The sequence below is a fragment of the Juglans regia genome, chromosome 8 (genome assembly GCF_001411555.2).
Source record: "Juglans regia cultivar Chandler chromosome 8, Walnut 2.0, whole genome shotgun sequence".
Taxonomy (NCBI): Eukaryota; Viridiplantae; Streptophyta; class Magnoliopsida; order Fagales; family Juglandaceae; genus Juglans; species Juglans regia.
Genome location: NC_049908.1, coordinates 18,834,976 through 18,848,063, shown reverse-complemented (window position 1 = coordinate 18,848,063; position 13,088 = coordinate 18,834,976).

Genomic DNA, 13,088 nt, shown 5'->3' with positions numbered 1-13,088 from the left:
AATGAGGATAATTTTATTGGGCCTATTAGGTTTAATGGGCTATTTTAGATAAGCCCACAAATAGTATTTTGTTGAGGAATTTTAATTAAGCCCATAGGCCCAAAAAGTTTATTTAAGGCTCGTTGAGGTTTAGAGAATAATTTTGGATGGTATAATGGACTAATATTTTTGGGAAGTCCAAATGAGACTTATTGAGTAATTTTGAATATTTATTACGATGCATTAGGGAATCTTTATTGGGCTCAATAACTAGATTAAATCCCACTTTATATTTATTGAGCAAACAGAAACATTTTATCGGGTAGTGGTGTAACGCCCTAGGCCTCGCTTGTAGTTTGGCGGAAAGCCGTGGTGTCAAAGCGTGCAACACTCGGATGACACACCCCATTATGATCGAGAATGTTTGAGTGCTCGTGTGCTTAGCATACTCGTGTAGTGAATTCACAACGGAAAAAAGGTAAAAGGCACATATTATATCTACACATATAAGTACAAGAGAAAATCCAAAAACTCCAAACATGGCCTCAAGTGCCATCCATAACTCTCAAAGTTACAACTCCATAATTATCAAATTCATTACAACCCAAAGCGTTTTGAAAAGGATCACAAAGAACCACATCCCCGTTGGGGTGAAACCAATACATAATAATGGGTAATAAGCTAAAGGTCGGAAACAAAGAAAATCAAATTTAATGATCCAAATGGGGCAGACTCCTTTCTTACTCCTCGGGCTACGCCGGCGTTCTACTGTTAAATATCCTCGTTGCCCAAGTCTATAATAAAGTCTATGGTTTTGAAGAGCAAACCTATAGTGGAACTACCATGGTAAGATTACAAGAATGTTATTAAGTTTAGTTCAGTGGCAAGTCATATAATGCAGGCAATGACAATTGGTATACTAATATAAGATGTAAGAATGCTGAGCAACAGATGTATAAGTTAACGTATGTAACAAAAATCTTGAGCAACGGTTCTGCTACGTACAATCGCGGAATCGTGTGTAATCAGATGAAGTTGCTTTGACAATTTTTTTTAAAGAAAATGAAAATCGAGAAGACTATCAGACCAAAAGAAGAAAGAAGGAAGAAGGACTGAGATCTCGAAGGAAGAAAGGACTGCATGGTTCATCGGCTTGAAATCGAGAACGTCGGATAGTATCCAAAGAAACTGTAGTCAAAGGGAAATTAAATTCCCAAGAAAATCATTTTGCAAAGAAAGCAATCAAGCAAACGGAGCAAATCATGGCTTTTGTTAAGATTAGCGCATCTGATGTTGACATAATTGCAAATGAACTAGAGTTGGACCCAAAGGTGGCTGAGAGAACCTTACGTGAGCACAAAGGTGATGCTATTGCTGCCATTCGGCATTTGCTTCGGTAGAAAAGGAGTCTGATGGGGGGAAAAATCATTAGTTTCGGCCCACGATAGCAGGGAGTGTTAAATGTAGGAGTTGGGCCACCAATAGGGCCCGGCCCTGTCACAGGAGCCTGAGCTGATAAAGTAAAGTCTAGTTTGGAACTAGGATAAACGGATCGGGTCGGGGCAAGAGATATGGAGGGAGGCCAGAGAGAAAGGGAGAAAACTGTGACATGCCTCGCCAGACGAAAGGGAGGCAAGGGGCAAGGGCCGCTTCGTATTTAATGCGGCCCAGAACAGAGGCCACATCGCATTAAATTTCGCCCAGAGCAGCGGCCACATCGCATTAAATGCGGCCCAAAGCAGAGGCCCTGTCGCATTAAATGCAACCCATGATGCAAGGTGCACGGCATTGAATGCAATCCAAGGCCATCGCTGCTCGGTAAAAGAATGACATGAAGGCTGCTTGGCAATGGAATACGAAGGACAAGTCGCCTATCCGACCCAAAACACCATCGCGAGAAAACCCAACACAGTAAATATAAATAGGGGTCAACCAACAACAGGTAAAATATATACTATCGTCTTGATTCACGTTCATTTCCGGTCTTCTCTCTGGTTTCATATACTAAACTCGAGCATCGAAGGATTAACGGACTGGGAGGTCCCTTCTCTTTGTTTTGCCTGTGCAGGATCGTGCTTGGATACTAGGGGTGAGAAGTTGCCCAGGCCCGCGAAATATGACATCAACAATGGCGCCGTCTGTGGGATCTCTGTTGTCCCATAACTAGTGTGTCCTTTGTATGCCGGCAACAACCCGCTCCCAACATTCACAACGTGAAAGGATGCAGTCCGAAGCGGTCGAAACAAGGTTCAACCAACAAAACGAAGTAATACAGAAGCTAATGGATGATATGGAGACCCTCCGGCGGGAGATACAGTGTTATGAAGGAATGTCGAAGAAACCAAAGCAGATCAACAGAGCCATCACTCTGGGGACCACCCTTAACCTAACCCAGTTACTGCAGAAGAAGAACGACGCAAGATAAACCTACAGATCCAGATGGAAGTGGCAAAACAGATAGGCCAGCCTACCATGGTGGATCAGCTGCTCACCAATGCGGGACTACCGTACAGTACCAGGATTCTAGCAGTACCGATACCTCCAAGATTTAAAGTCCTTCAGATAGAAGCCTATGATGGGAATAAAGAACCATTGGAGCATCTGGAAGCCTTCAAAGCACACGACTCTTCACGGTTATCCCAGTGAAGTAGCCTGTAGAGCGTTTCCTCTCACCCTGAAAGGGGCAGCGAGGGTGTGGTTCATCTCTTTATAGCCGGGAACGATGGACAGCTTCGACGAACTAGCACGACGGTTTTTGACGCAGTTCATGGCTAGCCGGACGAGAAGAAGGCCGGCTGCCTATCTGCTAACTGTCAAATAGAGAGGAGATGAGAGTCTTAAGTCGTACCTCTTTCGCTTTAACAAAGAACAGATGACGACCGATGAAAAAGACGAAAAGATCACTTTGGCAGCATTATTGGGAGGAGTCTAGCCCCGTAGTCCATTCATGGCGGAGATCGCCCGAAAGACATCGTCGACGTTGAGGGAGTTTATGGACCAGATAGACAGATACATAAATGGGGAGGACACACTCCAAGCGCTGACGGCACTGTGGAAGCGCGACCTGGAAATGGCAGATATGAAAACAACGGAGCGACGTCGAGAACTAGACTGCGGAACCCTGTTGAAGGGGGCTGACGAAGTCAAAGGCAAAGGGAAGCATGTCCCACGCTTGCTTTCCAGCTTAGTAGTAGAAGCGGAAGAAAACCCAAGTCTGCAGGAAGAGCGGAGACGGGGCCCACCACAGCTTAAATATTGCTCCTTTCACAAAAGCAATGGGCATAACACCCAAGATTGTTACACAAAATGGGGAAGATTTGACGATCCGGAAACCCAAACCGACTGGCACAGTGTTGAGAGGAGTGAGTCACAGCGAGAATATCGCCCGAACTTCTGGAGAAATCAAGAGCAGAGTCACATCCGAAGGAACCCAGGATGGAGCCTGATTCATAGAAATCGAGACCGGAGTCCCCTTCGAGGAAGTTGGGATCCGGCTCGCAGAAGTTGTAGCCCAGTTCGAAAAGACTACAGTCCTACTCGGAAGAAAGGTGCAAGTTTTGACAGAAGAAAGACTACGCACTCCCGTAAAGAGGACCTGTATCAAAGAAATTCGAGAAGGGAAGAACCCCCGTAGGGGAGATCAACACTATCACTGGGGGGTATGCCGAGGGAGTAACTTCCTCAGCTCGGAAGGCCCACAACAAGGAAGGCTAGGTACAGAGAGGTGTTCTCCGCCCAATGACATCACCGTAGAGACCTTTCCAGAGAACAACTGATAACATTCAGTGAAGAGGATGGGGAGGGTTTGCTGCGACCCCATGACGATGCATTGGTGGTGACGGCACAGATAGCCAACTATCGAACCAAAAGAGTATTGATTGATAACAGCAGTTCATCAGACATTCTCTTATGGGAGGCTTTCAACAGAATGGGAATTTCAACTGATCGACTACGGTCGGCGCCAACACCCCTAAAAGGCTTCACTGGGGACACCATTCAGCCGGCAGGGGTGATCGCCCTATCCATCCTGGTAGGCGTGGCCCCCAAAACTGTATCCCTCATGGTAGACTTCCTGGTGGTCGAGGCCCCCTCTTCGTACAATGTGATACTGGGGAGGCCGTCATTGAACCAAATGAAGGCTGTCACTTCCACGTACCACCTAAAGGTAAAATTTCCCACCGTGTGCGGGGTGGGAGAGATGCGGGGTGAGCACCAAGCTGTGAGGGACTGCTATACCAGGGAAATGAAGTTAAAGGTAGTAATCATACAAACTCTGGCTTCAAGCCACGGGCGAGCTGCCGGATCGGCGTCGCCCATTCGGACGAAACGAGAGCCAGAGGGGGGAGGCGGAGAGGCACAAGCACTGACGAAACTTGAAGAGGCAGCCCAGCCACCACCTGTGACAGTGACCGAGCTGGATCATGAAATAAGGGATGAAGAGGCGCTAAGACAAGCAGAGCCCGACGAGCCCCTAATCTTGGTGCAGATGGATTCCGGGAACCCTGAACGGACAATACTAATGGGATCCAGAATGTCCGAAGAGCTAAGCTAGTCTATGAAGTAGCTGCTTCTGGAGCATCGCGATGTCTTTGCGTGGAGCCATGAAGAAATGCTGGGTATCGATGGGTCGGTGATAGAGCACCGGCTCAACGTGAACCTTGAGGCAAAGAAGGTCAAGCAGAAGTGCCGCAGCTTAGTTCAGAGAAATACGCAGCTATAGTAGAGGAAGTGGAACGCCTCCTCGCAGTGGGTTTTATTCGGGAAGTTTACTATCCCGAATGGCTCGCCAATGTTGTACTGGTAAAGAAAGCGAGCGGGAAGTGGTGAATGTGTGTTGACTTCACCGATTTGAATAAAGCGTGACCAAAGGACAGTTTTCCTCTCCCAAGGATCGACTTGATAGTAGATTCAAATGCCGGGCATTCATTACTTAGCTTCATAGATGCTTACTCTGGTTACAATCAGATAAGGATGAGCCTTGACGACGAGGAGAAACAACGTTTATCACTGACCGAGGACTTTACTGCTATACGGCGATGCCGTTCGGTCTAAAAAATGCGGCAGCTACGCACCAACGCCTGGTCAACAAAATGTTCAAAAACCAGATCGGAAGGAATATGGAAGTCTATGTGGACGACCTGTTGGTTAAAAGCAAGAAGGCCGAACAACATCTTGCTGACCTCCGCGAGGCTTTTACAATGCTGAGAAAATACAAAATGAAGCTTAACCCACATAAATGTGTCTTCAGAGTAGAATCAGGGAAGTTCCTGGGCTTTATGGTGTCAGATCGGCGAATCGAGGCTAATCCTGAGAAGATCAGGGCCATCATGGAGATGCCTCCGCCGAAGAACGTCAACGAAATCCAGAAGTTAACAGGGAGGGCCGCCACCCTGGGCCACTTCATAGCTAGGTCAACCGTCCGGCGCCTTCCTTTCTTTAGTGTCCTCCGAAAGGCACGGGAGTGGGATGAAGGCTATGGCAGAGCTTTTGACGAACTAAAGGAATACCTGGCTCACTCACCGCTACTCAGTCAAACTACCCCGGGAGAAAACCTGACAGTATATCTGGCAGTGTCACCCAGTGCGGTGTCTTCTATGTTAACCCGAACAGAGGCAGGAGTTCAACGCCTAGTTTATTATGTTAGTAGAGCCTTTCGAGGTGTAGAAGCCAGATATCCCCGAACTGAAATGCTTGCTTTCGCGTTGGTAGTCACGGCTAGGAGGTTGAGGCCCTACTTTCAGGCCCATCCCATAAAGGTCCAAACCGATGTCCCTCTGAGGAAGATACTGCAAAAACCCGACATCTCGGGTCAAATGACTAACTAGACGATTGAGTTAAGCGAGTTCGAGATCGAATACCTCCCTCGGACGACAATAAAAGGACAGGTGCTAGCAGACTTTGTAGCCGAATTCATGAACTTCCCAGAAGAAGTGATCGTTGCACCCTAGGGTAAGCCATGGCAAGTATATGTCGACGGTTCATCTTGTCGAACAGGCAGCAGAGCGGGAGTGCACATAGTGGCAGACTCGGGCGAGAGGTTCGATTTCGCTTTCAAACTTGGATTCAAGGTCACCAACAACGAGGCGTAGTATGAGGCACTCCTATTGGGACTGACGCTTGCCAAGTCCCTGGGCACAATAGAAGTTGACGTGAAAGTTGACTCGCAGATGGTGGTAGGACAAGTGACCGGGCAGTTCCTCACTAAGGGGAAGAATCTTAAAAGATATCTCCAACGAGTGGGAGAAGAACGAGATCATTTCTTGTATTTTGCCATCCACCAAATTCCCAGAGGGGAGAATCAGGAAGCGGATTGGCTAGCTAAGGCTGCTTCGGGGCAAGAAGATGACCCACTTCCGGACCACGTGGTTGCCCGAACAGTGGATATAGCCACAGTGGGAATTCGGGTGTCAGCTATTGAGATCTTATAGCCCCCGGAATGGGCAACGGATATTTTGAAGTTTCTTCAAGAGGGAATTCTCCCCAGTGATCGGGAGGAAGCCCGAAAGGTTAGGAACCACGCAGCTAGATTTACGTTGGTAGAGGGAATCCTATATAAAATGGGCCACGCCGATCCTCGTTAAGGTGCATTTCCACCGAGCAGGCTTAGTATGTGTTAGCAGAAATCCATGAAGGAATCTGAGGCAATCACATAGGAGGGAGAGCTTTGGCGTTACGGACTACTCGGGCAGGGTACTACTGGCCTAACGCTCACAAGGATGCCGACGAGTTTGCCCGAAAGTGTTGTAAATGTCAAGAGAACGCCCCTATACCTCATTGCCCGCCCGTAGAACTTACCTCAGTCACCACCCCATGTGCCTTCGCCCAATGGGGATTGGATCTCATTGGCCCCCTCCCGATGGACAAAGGAGGGATAAAGTTTGTCATAGTAGCGGTGGACTACTTTACCAGGTGGGTAGAGGCGGAAGCCCTAGCAACAATCACAGCTCGGGTGATAACTAATTTCTTGTGAAGTCTATAATTTGCTGTTTTGGTATTCCCCAAAGCCTTGTCTCCGACAACGGGCAACAGTTCGATTGTTCTCATTATCGAGAATGGTGTTTGGAACTTAAGATAAAAGCCAAGTATGCCTCTCCGGGACATCCACAAGCCAACGGTCAGGTAGAAGCCACTAACAAGACACTACTCAACATCCTAAAGAGAAAGTTAGGAACACAGAAAGGGGAATGGGTCGAGGAACTTCTGAGCACGTTGTGGGCCTATCGGACGTCGATAAGAACCCCAACTGGAGAAACACCTTTCTCCCTAATCTATGGGACGGAAGCCGTGATACCGGCAGAGGTGGCCATACCCACGTACATGTTACAACAATATGAATTGGATCGGAACAACGAACAAATGAGGGAGAGCTTGGATTCCCTGGAAGAATGGAGGGAAGAAGCCCCTAGCCGAGCGGCGGCCAACAAGCGAAGGAAGGACCAGACGAAATGGACAACCAGACGAAAAGGAAGGACCAGTACCGGTGGGAGATCTTCTGGAAGAGAAGCTGAATCCGAAGTTGTCAAAGGGCCTGGCTCGACAGGCAGATCCAATACCTGAACTGGCACTGAGATGTCGGAGTGGCTCGGGGCTGCGATTCCTGAAGAACTTGGTCCTTCAACCTCTGATCGGGGAATTGTCCTGTCAGGTTCTTGCCCCATGAATTCGGGAAATATGGGCTCCCACAAGGGCAAAACTCCTTCCTCAGGAAGAGGAATGTTAGGGACCGAGGATTCTCCAGAGTGGGCTGAATCCATGTGCCCAGGAATAGGGGCTGAGGGATAAGACGGACAGCCCAAGAAGGACGCGTCAAACTCAGCAAGCATCCCCCCAAAGGAGGATGGCCGCTCACTTTGGGGTTGCTCCTCCGAGAGGAGAGTCTCCTCAAAGGAGACAAAGGTTTCCGGCGCCTATGCTGGCCCCCAAGGTTCAGGGCCCTCGAAGGCCGTGGCAAATAGGGAGGCAACAGCTGATTCGGCGTCTTCTTCTTCTATAGGGTCTGGATGGGGGAAGCAAGCATGATTATCAATAGTTCAAGAAAGAGAAATATGTGCAAACGTGTAAACCTGTGGTAACTTACCTCCAGAAGGACTAGCTTCCTAGACGGGTCGGCTAGCCGCCTCCGCGAGCAGCCTGACTAGACTCTCCCTTGGATTCCACTCGTCGAGAACTCCTCCCCTTCCGCTGGGGAGCTGTGGGCTTAGGAGGAAGGGGTAGAGCAACGGGAGGGTCTTCGGCAGGAACTGACTGAGGAGGGGTGGGAGCCCCCTGTTCGTTTGGGGCGTTCCACCTTGGGAGGGGAAGGGGCGGGACGTTTGTCCCCGGTCAGGGAGAGCGGACCCAACAGGAAATCCCTACCCAGCACGTGGTTACGGGGTGGGAGGACAAGGAAACGACGAATATAGTCGTCGTTCAGGAGCGCATCCATCTCGGACAAGTCAGAATGGGCTAAAACCCAAGATACGATGAAAGCAACTCAGAGCTCCTCCCTCTCTGATAGGGTAATGGCCAGCGATTTGGTGGTCGGGACCTTGCCCCACACCGACCGAATAGGGAACTCCCCGTACTCACTTTCCCCCTCGGGACACTCCCAACCGTTGCCCCTTAGGAAGAAGAACTGCCAATGCCACTCCTTTATCGAAGAGTATCGCCTCTCCAAAGATGCGAAACGTCTTTCAATGGTATAGGACTGGAAGCTGCAATAGTTCCCACCCAGTCGAGTGATTCGGTACACGCTCAGAAATTCACGAGCGGTTAAGTCGGGGTAATCTTCCGAATCGGCCAGAACGAGGCGAAAGGCCACGTAACTGGCCAAGAGCAAACGCCAGGCGTTGGGGTTAAGTTGTGCAGGGGCAAGTTTCAGGTAGTCCAGAACGTCGCGGACAAGATGGCAGAACGGGAGACGAAGCCCGATGGAGAACATGTGGGAGTAGAGTGCGACTGTCAGCGCCAGACCTTGGCGATCTACCATAGTGACGCGAGACGACGGAACCTCGACCAAAGTTCTGTCAGGAAGGGGAAACTCCCTACAAAAAGTGCGAAGCTCTGTCTTGGTCATGGACGAAACCCATCGATGTCCTGCGAAGTAGTTGAAGCAAGATTCATCAACGACCTGTTTAGTCATGGCGGAGGGCGAAGAAGAGAAATCGAAAGGGCAATTGAGAATGCAAGACAAAGGTATCAGAGGAGGAGGAAAGTGATCGGTGGAGCTTAAATATAAAAGAGAAGCAGTGTCATAAAACAGCTCTCGAGGTAAAAGGACGTTGTAGAATCCGAAGAGGCACCTCGATAACTGAAAGATGGCGTGGCATTACCACTGCGTGTGCGTAAAAGAGAAGGTGAATGAACCGACGGCGAGGTAAAAAGAAAGGAATTATTTTGAATTTCCAGCCCACAAGAGTGCTTAAAATTCACGGGGTACTGTGATGGGAGAAAAATCATTAGTGTGGCCCACGACAGTGGGGAGTGTAAAATGTAGGAGTTGGGCCACCAATAGGCTCGGCCTAGTCACAGGAGCCTGAGCTGATAAAGTAATGTCCAGTTTGGAACTGGGATAAACGGATCGGGTCGGGGCAAGAGATCCAGAGGGAGGTAAAAGAGAAAGGGAGAAGACTGTGACATGCCTCGCCAGATGAAAGGGGGGCGTGGGGCAAGGGCCGCATCACATTTAATACGGCCTAGAACAGAGGCCACATCGCATTAAATGTGGCCCAGAGTAAAGGCCACATCTCATTAAATGCGGCCCAGAGCAGAGGCCCCGTCGCATTAAATGCAACCCATGATGCAAGGTGCACGGCATTGAATGCGATCCAGGGCCATCGCTGCTCGGTAAAAGAGTGATGCGAAGGCTGCTCGGCAATGGAATACTAAGGACAAGTCGCTTATCCGACCCAAAACACCATTGCGAGAAAACCCAACACGGTAAATATAAATAGGGGTCAACCCAACAACAGGTAAAATATATATTATCGCCTTGATTCACGTTCATATCTGGTCTTCTCTCTGGTTTCATATACTAAACTCGAGCATCGAAGGATTAACGGATCGGGAGGTCCCTTCTCTCCGTTTTGGCTGTGCAGGATCGCGCTTGGATACCGGGGGTGAGAAGTTGCTCAGGCCCACGAAACACAACATCAACAAGGGGAGTGGAGTGATTTATAGGAGGTTGCGTTTTTAGATTTTTCTGGAGTCATTTGTTTCTATTGAAATATGAATGATTGTTATGGACAACTATATTGTTTTGCCTTCAGAAGTCTCTAGATTTGTCTCTGCAATGGAACATGTTGCCTCATAAATTCTCTGTATGTAATGACTAAGATTTGTTATGATGTTGATAAATGTTTTTTTACTCAAAAAACAAAAACAAGATCCATGAAACAAGCAACCTCCCCACTCCCCTCTTTCAAATTGAATTCAACCCATATTGTCCAAAAAGGACTGTGTGGTTCATCAGCTTGAAATCAAGAAAGTCGGACAGTATCCAAGGAAACTGTTGTCAAAGGGAAATTAAAATTCTCAAGAAACAAGCAACCTCCCCACTCTCCTCCTTCAAACTGAATTCATATTGCCCATTCCCAAGGACCCAAGCTCCGACTCTCTCTTCATGTCAGTAGTAAGCATAGTAGAGTGAGCAAAACCAACCAAACCAGATACATTTCTCTACAATGTGAACATTGATGAGAGAAAGCATGAAGCACGACTACTATTTCACATAAGAAGTGTTCTAGGAAAAGCAGGGGTTTCAAAAAGGTTTCAAGGCTGGGTTACGGAGAGAGAAATCCCATATGCGTGTAACCTTTTTTTTTTTAATTTTATGTGGCGATTACCCCGCAGTTGCAAGTGCAGGTTGTAAATAGCATTTTTCATAACTTTAAAACGATATGAATCCTAAGCAATAGATGTATTTCTTAATTAAAATAATTCCCAAGCAATATAACTTAAAAAGAAAGCTCGTGAATCCAAGATCCTCCAGGTTCTCTGACATCCATAAAGACCATCCTAACCATTTTCTGAATCGACCCATGTGCCACAGCCTCCTCTAAAAATTCATGCACATGACCTGTCTCCCTTTTCCACATTGTGGGTAATAGCTGCCCATGTGACTTCGTTTGAAGAATCGTTTACGGCTTCGCATGACCGTTGTTCACCATAAGCGATCTCCAGCCGTCACTAGCCAAGAGGCGACCACTTGACCCAAGATCGTTACAACCTTCCCGAACTCATTGATAGCCTAGCGTTAGTTTAGGGGATGTCACTCTATTTTTAAACACTCCTAAAGTGATCAGGCGAGCTCCACCAAGATGATAACCCATTCGGACTTGGGGTTGTGAATCACCCACACACCCTCTTTGTTGAAAACAATAGATCAAATATTTAATATCATTTTATAAGGTGGAATACAAAGATAAAAACTACTTACATAATTTTCATACGAGATATGAGAATCGTAAATCAAACTTGCAAAAATGTTTGAGTTACAAAGCGAGATATGAGGTTAAAGCCACTCACACTGCGCGCCACCATGAAAGCCGTAAACTGATCAAAATGTATAACCCATAGTCAATAAGCATTAGTAAACACCGTCACTGAAGATAACTTACCTCAAGCAGCGAGTATTCATAGAAGCTACAGATGGTCATTGATTGGCATAACTCAAGTGTTGAGATTGCCCAATTCGATGATATATCGTAGTGCTTAAGTGTGTGTGCGCGCGCGCGCGCGCACACTTGCTCAGAAACTTAGAGAGAGAGAGCTTTGAACATCTGAACAAGAGGTTTAGAAATAGCCTTCAAGGAGAAAAGAGAGGGAAACGAAGCTTCACAGGTTACCTGCATAACATCGTGAATTTTTTCCTCTCGTTGGCTGGCATCCTTCAGTCCAGATGTACGTTGTATTGGAGGGGCAGAGGCAAGTAATGATGCTCATGTCGTGAATGAGACGTTCGGCCAAGGAGGAACTCATTCCTCCACCAGGGCTGGTCCTTTTGGTCTGCCATTGTGGAAGCAAGGCATGCGCCAATAAAGCTTCTAATGCTTAGCTGTGATCGATCGAGGTGGAGTGTGAAGGTGGTGAAGTCTATTACGATTTATGACTCGCACGAGTTCTTCACGAAACGATGTCGTATTCATTAAATGAAGACTCTCTAGTAGATCCGTGGGGGCACCTCGTACAGTCCCGAGCACTTAATCGAACTTATAACACTTACGAGATAAACGTTTCATTCTAAGGCATGTCATATACGGCCAGATGATCTAGGGGTATCTAGGGATGCCTAGATTTGTCAGTGTGGTGGGAAGAAAATCATTACCTTAGGCCTAAGAAAGTAGAAAGGGCTAATAGCAGGGGTTGGGCCAGCCAATAGAGCCCAACCCGGTCACCAAAGCCCAGACGAGGCCTTAACCAACGTTAAGGAAGGGGTTCGAAAGCTAGGAAAGGAAGAAAGAGAGACTATGGCTAACATCGCCAAACATATGGGATGTCGAACAGAGGCCAAATCGTATTTAATGCAGCCTAGAACAAAGGCCACATCGCATTAAATGCGGCCCAGAACAGAGGCCACGTCGCATTTAATGCGGCCCAGAGTAGGGGCCATGTCGCATTAAATGCCTTCCAGAGCGCGGGGCGTGCGGCATTAAATGCGACCCAAGACCAAAACGGTACACTAAGAAAGTTAGGCATAATCGCCGCTCGGTGAGGAAACAACGCATAAGCTGCTCAGTAACACGGCTTATAGGGCAAATTGTCCCGCGTGACAGGAAATAGTGGGCGACCCAACAACGAAAGGGGTGATGAAAAAATACTCTCTCTCTCTCTCTCTCTCTCTTCGTAATTCTCTCTCCAACTTTATCTCTCTGAGTACTGACTCAAGCATCGGAGGATTAATGGACCACGAGGTCCCCTCCCCGTTTCTGACTGTGAAGGATTGAGCTTGTGTACCAGGAATGAGGAGTTGCCCAGGCCCGCGAAACACGACATCAATAGTGGTGCCGTCTGTGGGATCTTGGTTATCCCATAACTAGCGTGTCTTTTGTATGCCGGCAACCACCCGCTCTCAGCGTTCACAGCGTGAAAGAATGCAGTCTGAAGCGGTTGAAGCGAGGTTTGACCAGCAA